Source organism: Varroa destructor, unplaced genomic scaffold (assembly GCF_002443255.2).
Source record: "Varroa destructor unplaced genomic scaffold, Vdes_3.0 BEIS01000003.1, whole genome shotgun sequence".
Taxonomy (NCBI): Eukaryota; Metazoa; Arthropoda; class Arachnida; order Mesostigmata; family Varroidae; genus Varroa; species Varroa destructor.
Window position 1 is genome coordinate 45804310 of NW_019211456.1, and position 15993 is coordinate 45820302.

General features: G+C 41.8%; 1 protein-coding gene and 1 long non-coding RNA gene across 13 annotated transcripts in view; one reads left to right on the plus strand and one right to left on the minus strand.

The window, feature by feature from the left end:
• Mitf (transcription factor Mitf) overlaps positions 1–15993 on the plus strand; it is a 105344-nt gene that overhangs the window by 57760 nt on the left and 31591 nt on the right. The window lies entirely within an intron of this gene.
• Positions 1294–7768, minus strand: LOC147757026 (uncharacterized). 2 transcript variants are annotated; one of them, XR_015324979.1, is made up of 4 exons: positions 7367–7766; positions 4593–5373; positions 2637–2950; positions 1294–1755 (listed from the first exon to the last, which is right to left on the minus strand). It is a non-coding gene; the product is annotated as an uncharacterized LOC147757026 (long non-coding RNA). The 2 variants fall into 2 exon arrangements; XR_015324978.1 differs by having other exon boundaries at positions 2637–5373; positions 7367–7768.

A 15993-nucleotide genomic window follows, 5' to 3' on the forward strand; every position in this document is an offset into this window, starting at 1 on the left:
GACACAAGCGGGTAGACAACTGCTGAACGGGGGCTTTTGAAGAGTTTTGGTGCTGAGCGTGTGTTGGGTATTCCGCAGGGGATACCGAGGCTACAGGGCTGGGGCTTTCAGTGTGCGAATAACAAAAAAAGTTTGTTGTTTATGTTTAATAACAATGGGCAAGAGCTGAAGTCGTCAAGGCCAAAGCAACGATTCGTTCCTGCTGCGCGTGCAATCATTCTATATTTCTAAATTAACAATAAAAATCACGCATGCAGTCAACAATAATTAGACGAAATCTCGACCGCCTTCTATCCCGACCATGACATATGCTGTTAGATAAAGATATATAATAGTTAATCATTATGTAATCGATGCGTCAGTTACAAACAAAATACACACGTACCTATATGTTAATAATAATGTTCATGAAAATACTCAATTTTCATGAAAAACAAAAATTGTTTTTACGTTACAGACGATGGTACTCTTTGAAATAAGTCGTAGGTCTATTGTCTTTAACAATCTTTAGTATCAACACCTGGAACTTTTTCACTGAATACAACGATTACTTTGACTATACTTCTGAACATTGCACTAAAGCTATTTGTAAATTTCCAGTTCAAAGAGTCGTCACACATATTTTCATAGCATAGAAATTTGGTCCAGTCGCAAGGGTTTGTCACAATATTGACTCTACTCACTACCGTACGCATGGCAGGTAGAAGAATGTAGGGCAACGGTCTGCGTTGGTCAAGCCTACGAGGGAGGGCAAGGGGTAATGAGACGAGATGCTTTACATTGTGAAGGGGAGATCACTAGTATGATGAACTAAATATTTAAGAATGAGAACGGCCTGCTCGAATTGGCAGCCTCCGCCTATTGTGTGGCGAGCGACTAGTTAGCCTTAAAATCTGCCATAGCATCTTTAGCCTACTAGACATCGATTGTAGGACACTTATGGCTATTTGCGTAGCTTGGTTTTAAGGGCAGCTTTGTAATCGTCTTAGCGTGTTAATCTACTACATTGTGTTGAGCTGGGTCTCTGCCTCTCACGCACTAAGTCTACGGTCAATATTTTCTCAGTGCGATGGATAACCTTCGCAGCTATTACGCATGCACGAACCTAAGCCGACTGGGTACGAAGCGGCCCGTTTCGTTCATCACGCTGTCCATAAAAGGGAAATCACAGAGAATGGCCATTGGACCAATATTCTGTACACAAAAAAAAGTATATATACACATATGTATAAACGAATCAAAATGGAAAATTTCTACAATGGGTAAGTCTGTTAAAAAAAAAATTGCAACTAATTCCAAAAAAAAATTAGTAAAATATTCCAAGTAAGGTTTATTCTGCATCTATGAGCCGTGTAATTATGCCTTTGGTATAATGAACTGCACGTTTATGCCGTCAGTATGAAGATCAGATTCTATTCATATAAGGACAGCTCTATTATCGTTAGTGGCAAGAGGTAATGATGGTACCTTTATCATTTTTAAATTATGTATTGATCTTCGTTTTTCTGCATGGAGGTTCCACCTCGATCGTTCTTGTGTGTGGGACGCTCACAGTGAGACTGACTGCCTGCTGTTGGTGGGCTAACGGAAAAAACCGTTTCCCTTTAACTTTTCGATTTGTGAGCTTTCGAACATCTCCCCTCGTGCCTCTCCATGCCGACGGCGCGTAGTTGCCAACGAATGTTTCATATTTCGCCAAACGATACCAACAGCTTAAGCGCCGAAGTTACACTTGAAAGAAACCGCATGAGGAAGCTAGAAAAAGACAGAGATATGTCGGTCACTTAAGAACTGTTCGACAGAGAAACTTGTTCTAAGTTCCCTGTCTAACTAATATACTGTGAGTAGAACCTGATAGTTCTCGCTGCATCGGCAAGGATTTCTGAGATTTGCTTGGGTGCAAGCCTTGTGTTATTCTATGTGTGTGTGTGTGTGTGTGTGTGTGTGTATCTATTCCGTGTTTACCTGAACTTCGTTTGTCAGTTTGCTTCTATTGCCTAGTCCGCCTCTTTAGAAATTATTTGAACTAGACTAAAATAAACGAGTGGTATCTATTTCTACTTAATTCTACCTACACATACGTCTTTTTGTCGTCCAACTTAATTCTCAGCATCCTCATTACATCGCAACGTAATGAATTATTCAGGTCGAGTGTAGATATCGGTATGTGTATGCATCGGTCTGCGTATACGTTTCTTTTTGTAATACTACAGAACAAGTTATTCGAAATTCTGATGCTTTTAAACACTCTTCCACTGTCCACAGTTGTACCATAGTTCCGACTCTGTCACTGCCCTATTCAGTTCCCTTAGTTTTGCAGAGAGTCCTTTGTAGAACATAGGAAGGCACAGGGGCTTTATGTAGCCGAGCCATCGGTCGAATATTAAGCTAGCTCTATTCGACGTGATGTCGCCATCACGCACTGGAAGTTCGGCGAGAGTGTCTTTGTGTGCTTTTCAAGGTTGCAAAGTTCTCTCCTCGTACCTTCTAGCGGCCTGATAAACCGCTAGCGACGCCTTTAGTGAACAAAGGACTCAATTCGCCTATATAGGGTAGGATAAGCAGAAGCCGAACGGAACATTGGAACGACAGGGGGAAAACATTACGATCGGCAAACACACGAGAAAAACGCTCACCTGTTCGCGACTGTTCGGTCGTAGTGACGTTGATAACCCTGTAACGTATGCTAGCATCTTTCGTTCGGGTAAATGCATTTGCTGTCAGCTTAGGGCAGCTTGATAGCCCTCGGCGGTTGATACTGCTTGACGGTCCATGCGTAATCAGTTCTCTTTCATTACCTCTTCTAATTTCGACCCGATGCCCTCGTTCTTTGTGTGCAAAATAGGCTGCGCGGGGTGGAGACTGGCGGGGGCTGGCGGATCGTTTGCACAGCTTTACTCGTAAGTGACGGCAGCAGCAGCAGCAGCGGCACTAGCGGCTGTAAGGGTGACTACAATGACGATGTTAGCTTCGAGAAATGGCTCTGATTACGTCTAGGTACAAACGTGTTGAAAAATGGCCGCGACTCCGGCCAATGGTGAACCTTTAACATTGGATGAGGTAACATAGACAAACGAAAGGCTCACCAATTCGGCTCAGGCTGCCTTCGGCAAACGCCTTACTGCCATAGAAATGTGCTACTATCGCCAGTGTACTACTTAACAGCAATATCTACTTCGCATGCGTTCGCCGTAAAACAAATAAATCAGTGATCTTCTAGTTAAAGGCTCGTTTCCAAAGGGCACATGTTTACGAATCTTTAGTTTTCTGCTGGTCGTATCGGTGATGTTTCAACTTTTCGTGTTACTAGTATACATATATATAAAACCTAAGTCCCACAGATGTGGGCGTTGATAAATAAAAATTTGATATATTTTTCTTATCACTTGAACTGGAATCATTGAAATTATATTGAATCATATAGAATTTTTAAAATTGCCTACAAAAAATTAGCATATACCATACACCGGATATGATGAATAGGCATTCGGACTACGCTTTCACTGGTATCGAGTCGAAAACTCGGAACTTCTACACGAATGAAAAGAAATTCCTACTCTATCTAAAACGTGCATTATCTAATCTTGAACTTGTTCCGATTTATGGCGTCTAATATTGTTCCATTCATTTTTTCGGCCACACCGTTACGAATACTGACCATTAGTCATTGGCACCCATTAAACTGATCATCTCGGGGAAGTGGCCATTTATACGCTTTTTTTACTTATCATACTTGTACTATAAAGAAGTCATGAAACCGATACGTCGGATGTTGAGCACGTCTACGACGACAGAATGTTTCGAGCTTGACCGCAAGTCAGGCAGCAATCACTTTTATTGTGGTACCTGTCAAAGGACCCAAAAAGGATTGAAGGACCAATGTTCAAGGAACAAGGTAATCAATCTGGCAGCGCCGTCGAATATGGCCGCCCAAAAGTTCTCGTTTGCGATGTCGCGTGTTTGCGATTATAGCTTCTTTTTTTGATTAGAAACTCACATGGAGAGACTATTTGACTATATATTACCACTCATAATATTGGAAGAGTTTTCCATTAGGATCAGTCGATCTAGGTTCGCGTATACGCACGCTGATACAGTTATACTCGTTTATCCTGAGAGAAAAAAATTACACTGTGCAAGGCACAGGCTGTCAAGTAATGTTCTTTAAATGCGGAAGGGTCTAAGCGACTAAAATTCGCACGCTTTGGGACGGAAAGATCACGGACCGTATATTTATATCCCCATTTTGATCATCAGGGATTGATTGTACTGAATATCCTGCCACTAAACAGGACAGCAGGAATAAATGGGTTTGCATTTCCGCTTAAACCCCCTTGTGGCAAGTTGTTGAAGTAACGAAAATGCTTTGGTAACCAAAAGGAAAAGCTTTTCACCAGTATTTATGGAATAAATGTCATTGAGTGTTTGAGATAATTATTTCTAAGAAACTCATAAAATATATAAAAACGTTCTGTTCGCTGAAATGGTTTACAGGCTAGCTAGTGCTAATTAATTTTGTTTTGATACATTGACGTGTTCTAGGGGTGCTTGTGTATAAGAAGCCTTACTTCTGGCGCATGAATCAGACTTACTTAGGGCTTGACGTATGTTCCTTCGAAGTACGATTCACTATACGCTCCTGAAGACGGGTCGTTGCGACTGGACTATATATAATGAAGTTGCGTTTTGAATTTTCCCTATATTCCAGCTTCCCTCCGATCGTGTTTCCCGCGTTCACGCTAACGCTCAAATCGGTCGACAATGGTCCTATCTGGTCGATCGCCCTATGACTCATTTCACTTGTTTCTATATTCGTTGTTATTGTTCCTGTTTATTCTGGTGCTGCTATTGATGGTTTCCTTGCTTTTTCAGTTTTCTCAATTCGGAGCTCTTATCGGAGCTGATGTATTCAAGTTATTTACCAAGTTGTATCGTTTTGCTCAGAGGAAAAGTACACCTTAAAATTTTGCGTGCACAATTGCGTGACCTTTTTCTGCTTCACTTCTTTTCGAAGCGGTTTCTACCGGTAGTCGTAATCTAAATGAACCACTATAAATTAACAGTGCTCTATGTCAATAACTTTTCTGCTCTAGGTTTTTCTTTTTACTTCGTAGGAATCCACGGGTATCCATTGATCTCATACGATCAAGAAAATCCGCGTGAGTTATAAACCGAATCGAGAAACGTTCATAGAGAAGTAACTTAAATATATGCCTTATGAAATTAAAGATAGATTCTTGCGTTTTGTTGACGGAGAAGATGAGCAAACAACTGTTCGCGTACCAACGGACGCGTGGTCGGCTCATGCACGTAGACCTGGCCAAGTACTGCGCTAACAAAGTCCAATCATTCTGTAATCAATATTGAAACCAACTGACAAAGCAAATGGAAGATGTTTAAGACGGATGAAAAGCTATTACCATTCTAGTGCAGCATTGTCTGCTTCGTAGTTTCTTAAACAACAGATCACTACGTTTTACCTTCGACGCAGGGCAAGCCAAGGTGAAGCGACGTTGATCTGAGTTTAGCGGCAGTCTTTATTAACTTGTTGATTTTTTGTAAAACACAGGGATATATATACTATTTAATTGAAGCTAAGTCTGCATTCATGGCTAACACGACGCACAACTCTCATTTTGTACACACTGTAGTGTTTGGTTAGTTTTTTTATTTGACACTGAAGATGCATAGGTTAGAATCAGTGTTATATAATAACTAAAAAAGTAAGAAACATAATATTCTGCTTATTGTTATTCTTGTCTTGAAGATCATTCCTGTCAAGACTTATTTATGTTACGACTTCCGGATTAGTCTTTTCATTAATTGAGCTTAGTTGTTTTTCTTCACGTAATATTTATTCACCAGATTATTAACCCGAGACGAAGTATATTTGTTTATAAACTGGAAAATTAACGTTTCTGTCCATTTGAAAAATGTGCGTCTTTTTTATACGAGCGCAAGTAAATGGTCCTAAATTGGTGCCCTGTGGTAGGGTTTCGTTAACTCGAATACAAAATTGACAACAGATAAAAAACGACCTATATCTCATCATTATAAGACACCATTAAATATATAATGTTTTAAATATAAAAGAAAAAAAATCAATTAATTAACACAGTTTCAAATGTAACAAATTGATCCCTTAGGGATCTTTTTTAAGTCTGTTATCATTGTCACGTTCTTTCTTTAGATATAAATCCCGGAGTAAACATTTATTCGAAGAAAATATAAGTCGAAAAAAAAGTGATGCCTCTGTCATTTGGCCTAATCGTTGCCTATCTCGTAACCGTCCTATATGTGTTACTTTTCCCAGCAGTATTGATTCGAGTAAGGATCGAATGATCCTACATTCTGTCGCAGTGTTTGACTTCCGTGGAACATTCAATATTTGTTTGTACCAACAAAACTTACTATTATCGGCCAGCCTGCGTTATGGTAACGATCACTACGCTACAGACCTTTCCACCTGTATTAATTCATATTAGTTAAATGTCTGCCGGTATGGCCCCGTACAATTTTATCCAGTGCTTATGTCTCATTGACTCTGCGTGAGTCTTTGTGTCCTTGTCTCTGAGAAATAAAGTGGTGAGCTTCAAGTAAAAGAATCTGTTAAAAATCAGCCACTAGTTTACGAAAACTGCGCCAGATGGCGCATTCTGTAAACGAGTAGACCTAGTAAGGCCTCTTCCTACGTTTTGCGTACCTGTTTCTCTCCTTCGTAGGCTAAGTGTTGTTCAACCAATCAAAATCTACGCAGAACCTTTTCCTGTGCACGATCAGCCCTTGGAAAATCCAACCGCTAGTTTTTTTTACCAACAGGCCGACGCACTTTGAATTTATTTGTAGAAGCTGCCCTAACAAAAGCGCCGCGTGATATGAGGCCCTTATCATACCAACCCTCAGCTAGAACATTCTAGATAAAACTAATATGTAGAAACGTCTTTTCTGCATATATTAAACATGTATCCAATCTATATATTTAGCTGGATATACATTACAAGCTTCATATAAAAATCTACCTCTGTGCCAAACAGTTAATTTTGTGTCATAATAATAAATGTGCAATGCGTCGATGTCCTCTGCCTTATTAGCACAATGGTCCTGGACCAGTTGGTAACCAGTGGTAAAAACGAGTGCCAAAAATAGGTACAACGAGTAAGTCAAATGAAAAAATATCCGCTCTCGAGAACTTCGCAGAATCTGGCAATTCAACATAATCTTTAAATATATGTGGCTGCTAGGTAAGCCTGTAACTTGTCGAACTATACCGTAGTACAGTCCAGGCCTATGTATCTAGACAAACGTAAACAGACCAGGTACCTACATTCGGTGACCAGTTAGAAGTAAACGAAGTAAGACAGCCTACCTGGTTGGCTTGCAGCTAACCGCGAATTGCGAACATCCAAGCGGGTGATTAATAGTCAAACCGGACGAAACGAGTGCAGAAACAAGCGGGAGAGAAATATAAATGAAGGAACTGACAATAAATGCTGAAACGACATTTACGGTGGCCATATTATGCCGCATTGCCGCTAGTTTGCCTATCCTTTCTCGACCTCTTAGTCCAGATGTACCTGCACTAATACTGATTATGTTTTTGTCGTACCCATTGATGATTTTCATGGCTCAGGCAGCTGGCACGGTGCAGCTCGTGTACTAAGGGGCTTGCCGCCATTCTAGATGCTCTTCTATTCAGACGCTCTTCTATCCAAATGATGCGTAATGGGAGTTACGTTAGCCCAACATGCTGACTATATATATAACGTCGAGCGCGCCCTTATCGTGGCAAGCGACCACAAGCAACGAATCGAGATAGGGGCTTCAAGATGTTTACGTGTTTCTGCAAGAAGCTTTTTAGCTTATTATCGTGAAAATGCGAAAGCTCAAAATTTATGAACGGAGTATTGGTGGCGGACGCAGAGTAACGTACGAACAGAGTAAACATTTGTGCGATGAGCAGCATCACGTACTTTTGCTTAATAAAAGCACTTTGCTACTTATATTGTATTCATGACGAGTTAATTGAAAAAAAAAAGCAGTGTTGCTGTACAATAAAGCAGACGAACATTTCATATAGTCGCTCAGATGTGTACAGTTTAAGCTTCATCCAATTCAATTAGATTTATCATTGCAAGACAAATTTCTATTGTTGCTAACCGATGACGACGCCTAGGAAGGCCTAGGAAGAAGGTAGTCTATTGGACAGGACTGTATCACCAAACGGTATTAGAAAGAACCGCTATGCTATTCTGATACCATATTTAAGAAGAGAACAATAGATTAAATAACTTAGGACGATGTTTGGGCACCACTGATAGTCTTTCGCGCTGGGCTCTGTAGCTTATAGCGTTGGCAAAATATATATCAAGTCAAGTTAGCCGAAGTATCCTGTGATTCATTCGGAGATATTGTAAATGAGAAAATATTAGCTGGAAACTTCTGTAACATAATTTGGGCACAAATTGTATAGGGTTTCGCGCTTAATGCATGTTTAACTATGCGCTGCTGTAAGAATAATGTGGGTTTGAAGTTATAGTTGCGGTGAATCGAGGTCGATAGTTTGTGCTGTTGACGCCTTAGCGGGTTGAAAATAATTAACTCGAGTAGTCGCTGACAACACGTTTGTGACGGGCGATCGATTAAAACGCCGACCCGCTGCATAACGGCTAGCTTATATTTGCGAAACAAGTTGGGCTTATCGTCAAGTTTCGCGTAATAACTGCGATCGTGGCTTGAAAGTTTCGTAAAATGTGGTCGCGGCCATCTTTTCCCTGCGGTCTCGAACAACACTTGGAATTGTGCAAATATCCTTCGACGGACGAAAACCGGAGAACACCATCAGCAAGAAGAGTCTCTATCCCGTTGAAAACGAGAGATTGTGAATTTTTAAATGTCTTAGGTAGAGGAGGATCTGAGAGTCTGCTAAAGAGAAACACAAAAGTGGGTAGGGTGATAGCATTCGCTTTGAGCGCACGCCAAACTTTCCACATCGTTGCGTTTTTCCGCTGTGTACTAATAGGGTTTGGATGGTCCGCGTCGATGGAAGATTGCAAATTCACTACTATCTAACAGACAGATTGTGAGGCTTCGAAGTCGACTATCACCCCTGCCAAATTGAGGCTGTGTGAGAATTAAAGCTTCTGCGCAATATCCTTTCCAGAATAGTTTTCCAACGAACCTAACCCATAGCTATAATAGCGAGGATAACTGCTAGCGGGCTTCGTTTCGACTGAGCACGTATATCAAGTAAAAGCTGTGAGATTACGGACGAATCTTCTCTACTGATGTTAGGCAAAATGGTTTTGGAAGAGAGTTTGAATTTAGTGTTCTACTGAAAGCTTCAAGCTTACATTCTCTAGCCAGCGAAAATATACAGTCACTGTTACTCATGTTCATTTTCGATAGCCGAAGTACGTTAAAAAGATATATATATATATATATGATAAACACCTATTTAGGTAAGCTGTTCTGCTTCTTTGTTCGATAAAAACCGAAATGGTTAACTGTACCCTTTTATGATAAGGTTTGATTCCTTATTGTATTCCTTATATTAGATAGCCAGAAAAAAAAGCCTGGAGTCAGATGACTGTAGGCACCCAACATTATTAAAACTCGTTTCAAGGAATAGAGCACTATATATCGCTTGCAGTAAGTGGCGACAGCTTAGGTGTTGTAGTTATATGTTGTAGGCAAATTCAATTTCAATCTCCGTGTCGACGTCCCTGGGGCCTAGCTGCCACCGGTAACTGCTTTTGTATCGAGCTGTTTCTTTGTCGTTGCTTCCCGAGCGGATCGTTTATGAGGGGACCCACGAAAAAAAAGCACTGACATAGTAATCTACCGCTATTATATCGCTACTATACCGGTATTTAAAACATGCTTTCGCTCGTGGAGGCCAACGCGGAGATGGCGACGGCAAACATTGAGTATCGGTCTGACATGTTTGGCCGTCGGGGCGATGCTGTGTTGAGGCGTCTAGGCATTCACGCACTGCTGCGCGGTCGCCAATGGTTGCTATCGGGGTGATGACATCGTCGTGACCGTTTGCGCGTGTTCTAGTCGGCGAACGCTTTCACCGATGTCGTGGTTACAACAACAGCGTCATGAACCTTTTGTGTGCTAAGGCTAAACTAGAAAAAAAAAAAAGAAAAATGCGAGAGGAGCATCGGGAACAATGGCGCATGCAACAGTGACTTCCAAGATGTAACCTTCGCATTTAACGCGTTCGAAATGCCAAGTTCAAGAGATAGGTCGCTACTCTATTACCTACTGCTACCGGAGTCGATAACTCAGGCTGATTACAGTGCTTGTTTATGATTCCATCCTACTTTAACGTCAGCATAGAACAACAAGTAGGAGACAAATACGTTTAAAACACGTAGGTATACTTCGAAGTCATTATTATCATAGGATATGGTCAGTTGGAAGATTTTCCTATTGTTATAGTTTTCCTAGGATAGTATTGCACACATGTGACGCTAAACCTTGACCTCGTAAATGCCTTAATCTCATAGGTGGCCGTTAATAGGCTAAAATAAAATCGGTAGTTATATTTATATCAGAGCCTTTCATTTTTTAAGGTGCTCCATTAAAGTACACATGAAGCGACAGGACCGTCATCTAACTCGTATCGTTCACTTGTCACCACGCCTTTATTTATCTAGAGTCAGCGTCGGAACCCTATTAGTGCCTTTCGTTAGCACTCTTGACCGTTGTCGACGCGGCACGGATCTCTAGACTATTACAAATCCTGCCGGCAGTAACACCTACTCAGTGTAAAAGGCTACACTAGTGGCGAGGTCGAATGTCCGAGCGTGCGGTTGGCGGCTCCCAACGAATTGCGTCATTATATTCCTTTTTCTTATTTCCGTTGTCCATTTGCCGTGTTGGCCCATTCTATTGTTCGTCGTCTGGGACTGCTTATTCACTCAGTGACCCATTTTCGACTGCTACTGCGACGATCTCGCCAATTGTAAATCTTGTTTGTGGTAGAACCTGGCGACCTCTTAAGCAAGTGTTCGAGCAGTTAGGTATCCTAGAGAGCGCAGTGGTGCTCGACCTGGTAACGGTAGCAGGGGGCAAGATCCTCAGCAGGCAGCTTTTTTTTTCTGCCTTGATAAGGGATTTCGTAAAAATCCCTAGTTAGAATTCGCGAACCCACAGTCAGTGTCTTCTTTCGTATGTCTGTCGGCTTTCATCGTTTGTATCGGTCCATTGGTCCTTTATTATACCAAAAAGAGGTGTAAGATGAAAAAGAGTAGGTGAAGCTTTGCAGCCTCTTCCCATAAGGTTTCCACTTTTTGTGCCCTATTCGAACTAGAAGTGGAAGTATGAGCTCAGAAATGTTGATCAATGGCGTTAATCAAGAAAGGCTTTTCGTTCTGAATTTCGACAGCGAATATCTACTGGTGGCAACGAAACGAGTCAGCCAAGGGGAGGCCGGCTAGTATCATTCGGTGAACTTTTGGCAGCCGCTCAAGCCCTTATGGCTGCCAGAAGGCGCAATAGCATGGGCCAGCACGGGAGTCCACGACTTCTTAACGAGGAATCGACGAGCATAGGCGGCTCCGGTGATGCGTAATATAAGAATGAACGAAAAAAGCGAAGGCAGAGTTAATGTTCTAACTGCGTATGGTTTTCAGTGCACCGATAAGCCTTCCAAGCTGGCCTCGTACGATCAATCTCGTGCAGTAGGATGACTCACTGGCTCGATTCGTCGATTTCCTCTGTGAAGTAATGCTAGCTAAGCCCCAAACCACTATGGCAAATTGTCTCACTTTGTAGCCAAACCATGGTGTCCTCCCGTCACATTGACGCTATTGCACATCGGTAACTAAGTTCATTTCCTGAACTTATAGAAAGTGGCCCTCAGATTTCAGCCAGTTTCACAAGCTGTTCCCACGTAGAGGCTAGCGGTTTCGACGCTTTCAGATCTGAACGGTATACGTTACAAGCTATTAACTATTTATTGATTCTCGAGTCCTTGTTACGTATAGACAAAGTAACACCCGTTCTGTATTTACAACGTTCACATTTATGATTAGCTATTACATCGTACCATTTTAACTCCTCTGGTTTTTGGTTAACATTATTCATAGTCATCATGTGATAATCAAAATCGGCTTACCTTTCTATTTTCGTGAAGAGGTTTTGTTTGGTAATTTTTAGTAATATCCATTTTGCTTTCAATCTCAATTATATGTTATGCCGCAATGCGACAAGTCTTATTGATTATACATACTAATGCGGTTCTTCGTGTATTTCTAATGTGGTGCAGATACGGTTCTGAGATGGCTGTCAATAGTTTCAATCTCTCATTTTAGTTTAGTTCTCCATCAATCCAGTCAGCCGGACAGATTTCGAATAGTTTTTAGGGTGATATGGTAGAGCTAGCGGCACAGAAACCATAAAGTCGCTCTGACTTTGCCCGCTTGATTCAGTTAACGAGGTATTGATAGCAACTGCTTTTATCGCACTAGTAATTTGCACATTCAAGACTAACCTAGGTTAGTTCAATCATATTGGAACAATAGATCTGCGAGATACGGCGTAAGAAGCCTGCACTGAACGAATATTTTTCAATATGGCGTCGTTATACTGGCTTTCTATAGTTGTGCTGTATTTCCATGCACATATGCATGTGTGAGTGTTAGGAAAATAAGTAGAAACTGCTCAAGGAATATTAACCCAGGAGTAAACGGGGATTTGATTTGCATACGAACGTTACATTCTCAAAGTGCGATTTTTCCGCAGATTTCTCGTTGAGTTAAAGCTTCGGGGCCAGAAATCGTTTGTCGACCACTGCCGAACGTCCCAGTTGAATTCCTATTGGAAAATCTGCTTGGTCTGTTAAAACACCCACGGCCCACGGAACTAATGATAGGCAGGTTACCATGGAAAACTTTATTGTCGCATCTTTCGCACAGCCGTTGAAAGGCGTGTTGTTCAAGAAACTGAACTCAAGAACGTGAGTATGCTGGTTGAAACATATCCAGATGACGATACCTGTCGTTAGGACAAAATACACAATATTCTCGGCCTATTTGTCGAATGATTCAAATTTATCTCTTTTTTGAATGAAACAGAGTGAAGACACCCTGCGCAGTGGTAAATTAGTACTAAATCTCGGCGTAACCTTAGTGTTGCGCGGGTCGTCCGTGTTGTTGCCATTTCCGCTTAGGTAGTCGAACGCCAGTATTTGCCCCCTCTATGCAGCTATTATGCAATTACCTAATTATAATGAAGCTGTCTGTTGCAGTGTATTAATAAATTGTACGCAACAGACAACACGTTACTACTCTAGCTTCGTGAGCAGTCAGCAGAAATTTACGAAAACAGGAAAAGACAATGTTTTACCCCTTTTAACTTATCCTCATTTTAACTCATTAATCTGTTCCAACTTAAATGCTGCCGAGCCTTCGGAGCTTTTTGTATTGAGCACGCTTGGACTTCGACCATTGTATATTCGCACCTCCCTCTCCCTCTCTCTCTCCCCCCTCGCTCTCTCTCTCCTTCTCTTTCCTTCTTTCCCGTACGCGCGCAAATTGACCTGAAAGGAGATACGCAATTTGTAATACAGAATAGAAAAACGCATACTGACAGATCTTTTGCTCATACTTTAAGCAGGCTAGACGCATCGCTAATCGCGATAATGCAGGTTTTACCATAATAGCCGGCGTTATTTCTTCTAGTGGATAGTGTCGTTAGTTCGACCGTGACGGCACGATGTCGTTCGGATCGCTCGCCACCGTTGTGTCCTATGTGTTGTGTGTCATTACCGTCATTATCATTTCGATGATCATCAGGGTCTGTAGTCTACGTTGCGCTGGTAGGCGGCAGGGTGGCCTTCCGTCCGTGCGTTCGTCCGCTTGCTCGTCCGTTTCCGCCCACGTCTATAGGCAGCACACAATAGCTGACTGTCTGTCAACCAGATAGCGACTCTTCCTAGGCCTTGTTTGATTCTTCGAAGTCCATGAGAATGTTAGCTAGTTTATGCCATTTTGCAGACAGCTTCTTACACATCGAGACCTTACATCATGTAAATTCAAAAGACCGATAATCCCTCCATTTCGGTGTCCTTTCCCTATGTTCTGGCTGCCCTACACTACCCGCTCGTACCTCCGCCTGGCTTACTTAATGAATTGTTACTTCATTTATACAATTGTAGATTCGCCTTGCCTTTCTATCACATTGTTTGACAGCAGACTGTCGAAAAGCGGTTAGTTGTATGTGAAAACGACGAAGCTGTCTGTCTGTCTGCCAGCCGACCTGAATAGTTTTCCGCCATTCGGCATTGGCTTAACGAAGGACATGCGAAGTCTATATAATTAGTTGGCGTTTGCATTACGGTTATTTGGAGACAAGAGCCATTACTATAACGTTCACAATTCCGAGAACAGCAACACCAATTAATTATACTCTGGCAGCAACAATCGACAAAGCAAAAACCTTCAGCACCGTTTTCTACAACTCCCCCTTTATCGTCCGCCCTAAGGACCCTTTATGAGCACCGTAGAATAGTGAGCCTTGCCGCTATTAATGGCCGACGACGTCCGATCGTCCAACCGATCTTCTAAGGCCTCTCTTTCCTCCTGTTCACCTTCTCCTACTTCTTCTCCTCTTGTTCGTTCTTTCGCTGATCCTGTTCTTGTTGCAGAAGCCATGGACGTTGTCGTTGGCGTCGCCGTCTTTATCGCGCTGATGGCTCCCCTGACGGCGACAGTGCTAGTGGAGTCTTGTTGTCTGCCTTCCCATCTCATCGATATTCATTGCTGACGACGTCGGCAAGGGCCACCTTAGAAAGTTAAGGTTTTCGGCCTTCCGGACCCCGGTCATGCTACTAAAAGCATTGTCAGGATGGGCCTAACTGAGCGATCTAATCACAGGCTGCGACCACTATAGCGAGTATTTTCCAGGGACATAGAACAATATAATAGGTTATCGAAGAAGCATTGGCCATCCTTCTAGCTATATGGCTTTGAAGTCAGATACTGTGCATAAGATGGAATTGCGTGGGGTCAGCGCTGGTGTCACTTTTGGCGTCATTTAATGTCAGAGTCTAATATTCAGCAGCACTAGATGAGCCGAAAGCGCTGGAGTGCATTTATTCAGACTTAAGATCGAACGCTCTGAGCAAAAAGGTATTTGCTGGGTCTCAACATCTTTACACTAAAAAAGCACAAATTTTGCACAGACCCAGACTAAAAAAAGTGAGCTGTCTGTGGTCAAGATGTGTAATCGAAAGAAATATTTCACTCTGAAAATTCGAGAAAAATGTTCTTCGTAAGTTTACGAAAAAAAGTTAATAAGGTTATTGCGAAAGTTGAGCAAATACGACATATTAGTCGTTACAATATTGCCAAATAACTGAACGTCCTTTTGAGAAAGTCTGGCTGCCAACAAGTTTCATGATCGACTACCGCACGAACCTGCGAAACTTTGCAGAAACAGTGACGAAATCGAGCAATTTCTAACAATATCGATCACAGTTAACGAAAACTGTCCCGCATATAACAATAATGTGCAAGTAAAGAATAAAAAATGTGCTCCCCAAGGCAAACCCTAGATTGACGCCAAGTAAGTCGTTATGTATTTGGTAACATCGGAAAAATTGTACATTATGGATTTCTGCCACCCAGTATCATTGATTCGCATCTCTACTGTCAACAACTACCGAGATTATGACAAGCCGTTCCGAAAAAAACTGATCGGAACCTGAGGAGAGGAAAGGTGTGGTCTTTTATCATGACAATGTCAGACCACGTACACTATTAGCTTTCCGGCCAAAATCGACAGAACTTACATTGGAAACTTTAATGTTTCCACCGTGTAGCCCGAATGTTGCATCATCAAACCATCGTCTTCTGGGAACTCCCTTAATATTGTTAATTTAGTTTTAATAACGGGACACAAAAATAGCACAATTTTTTCCTAGAAACCACAGAGCTTTTACAGTGTTAGAATTTAGGTGCTACCAGAAATGTGGCACGAGGT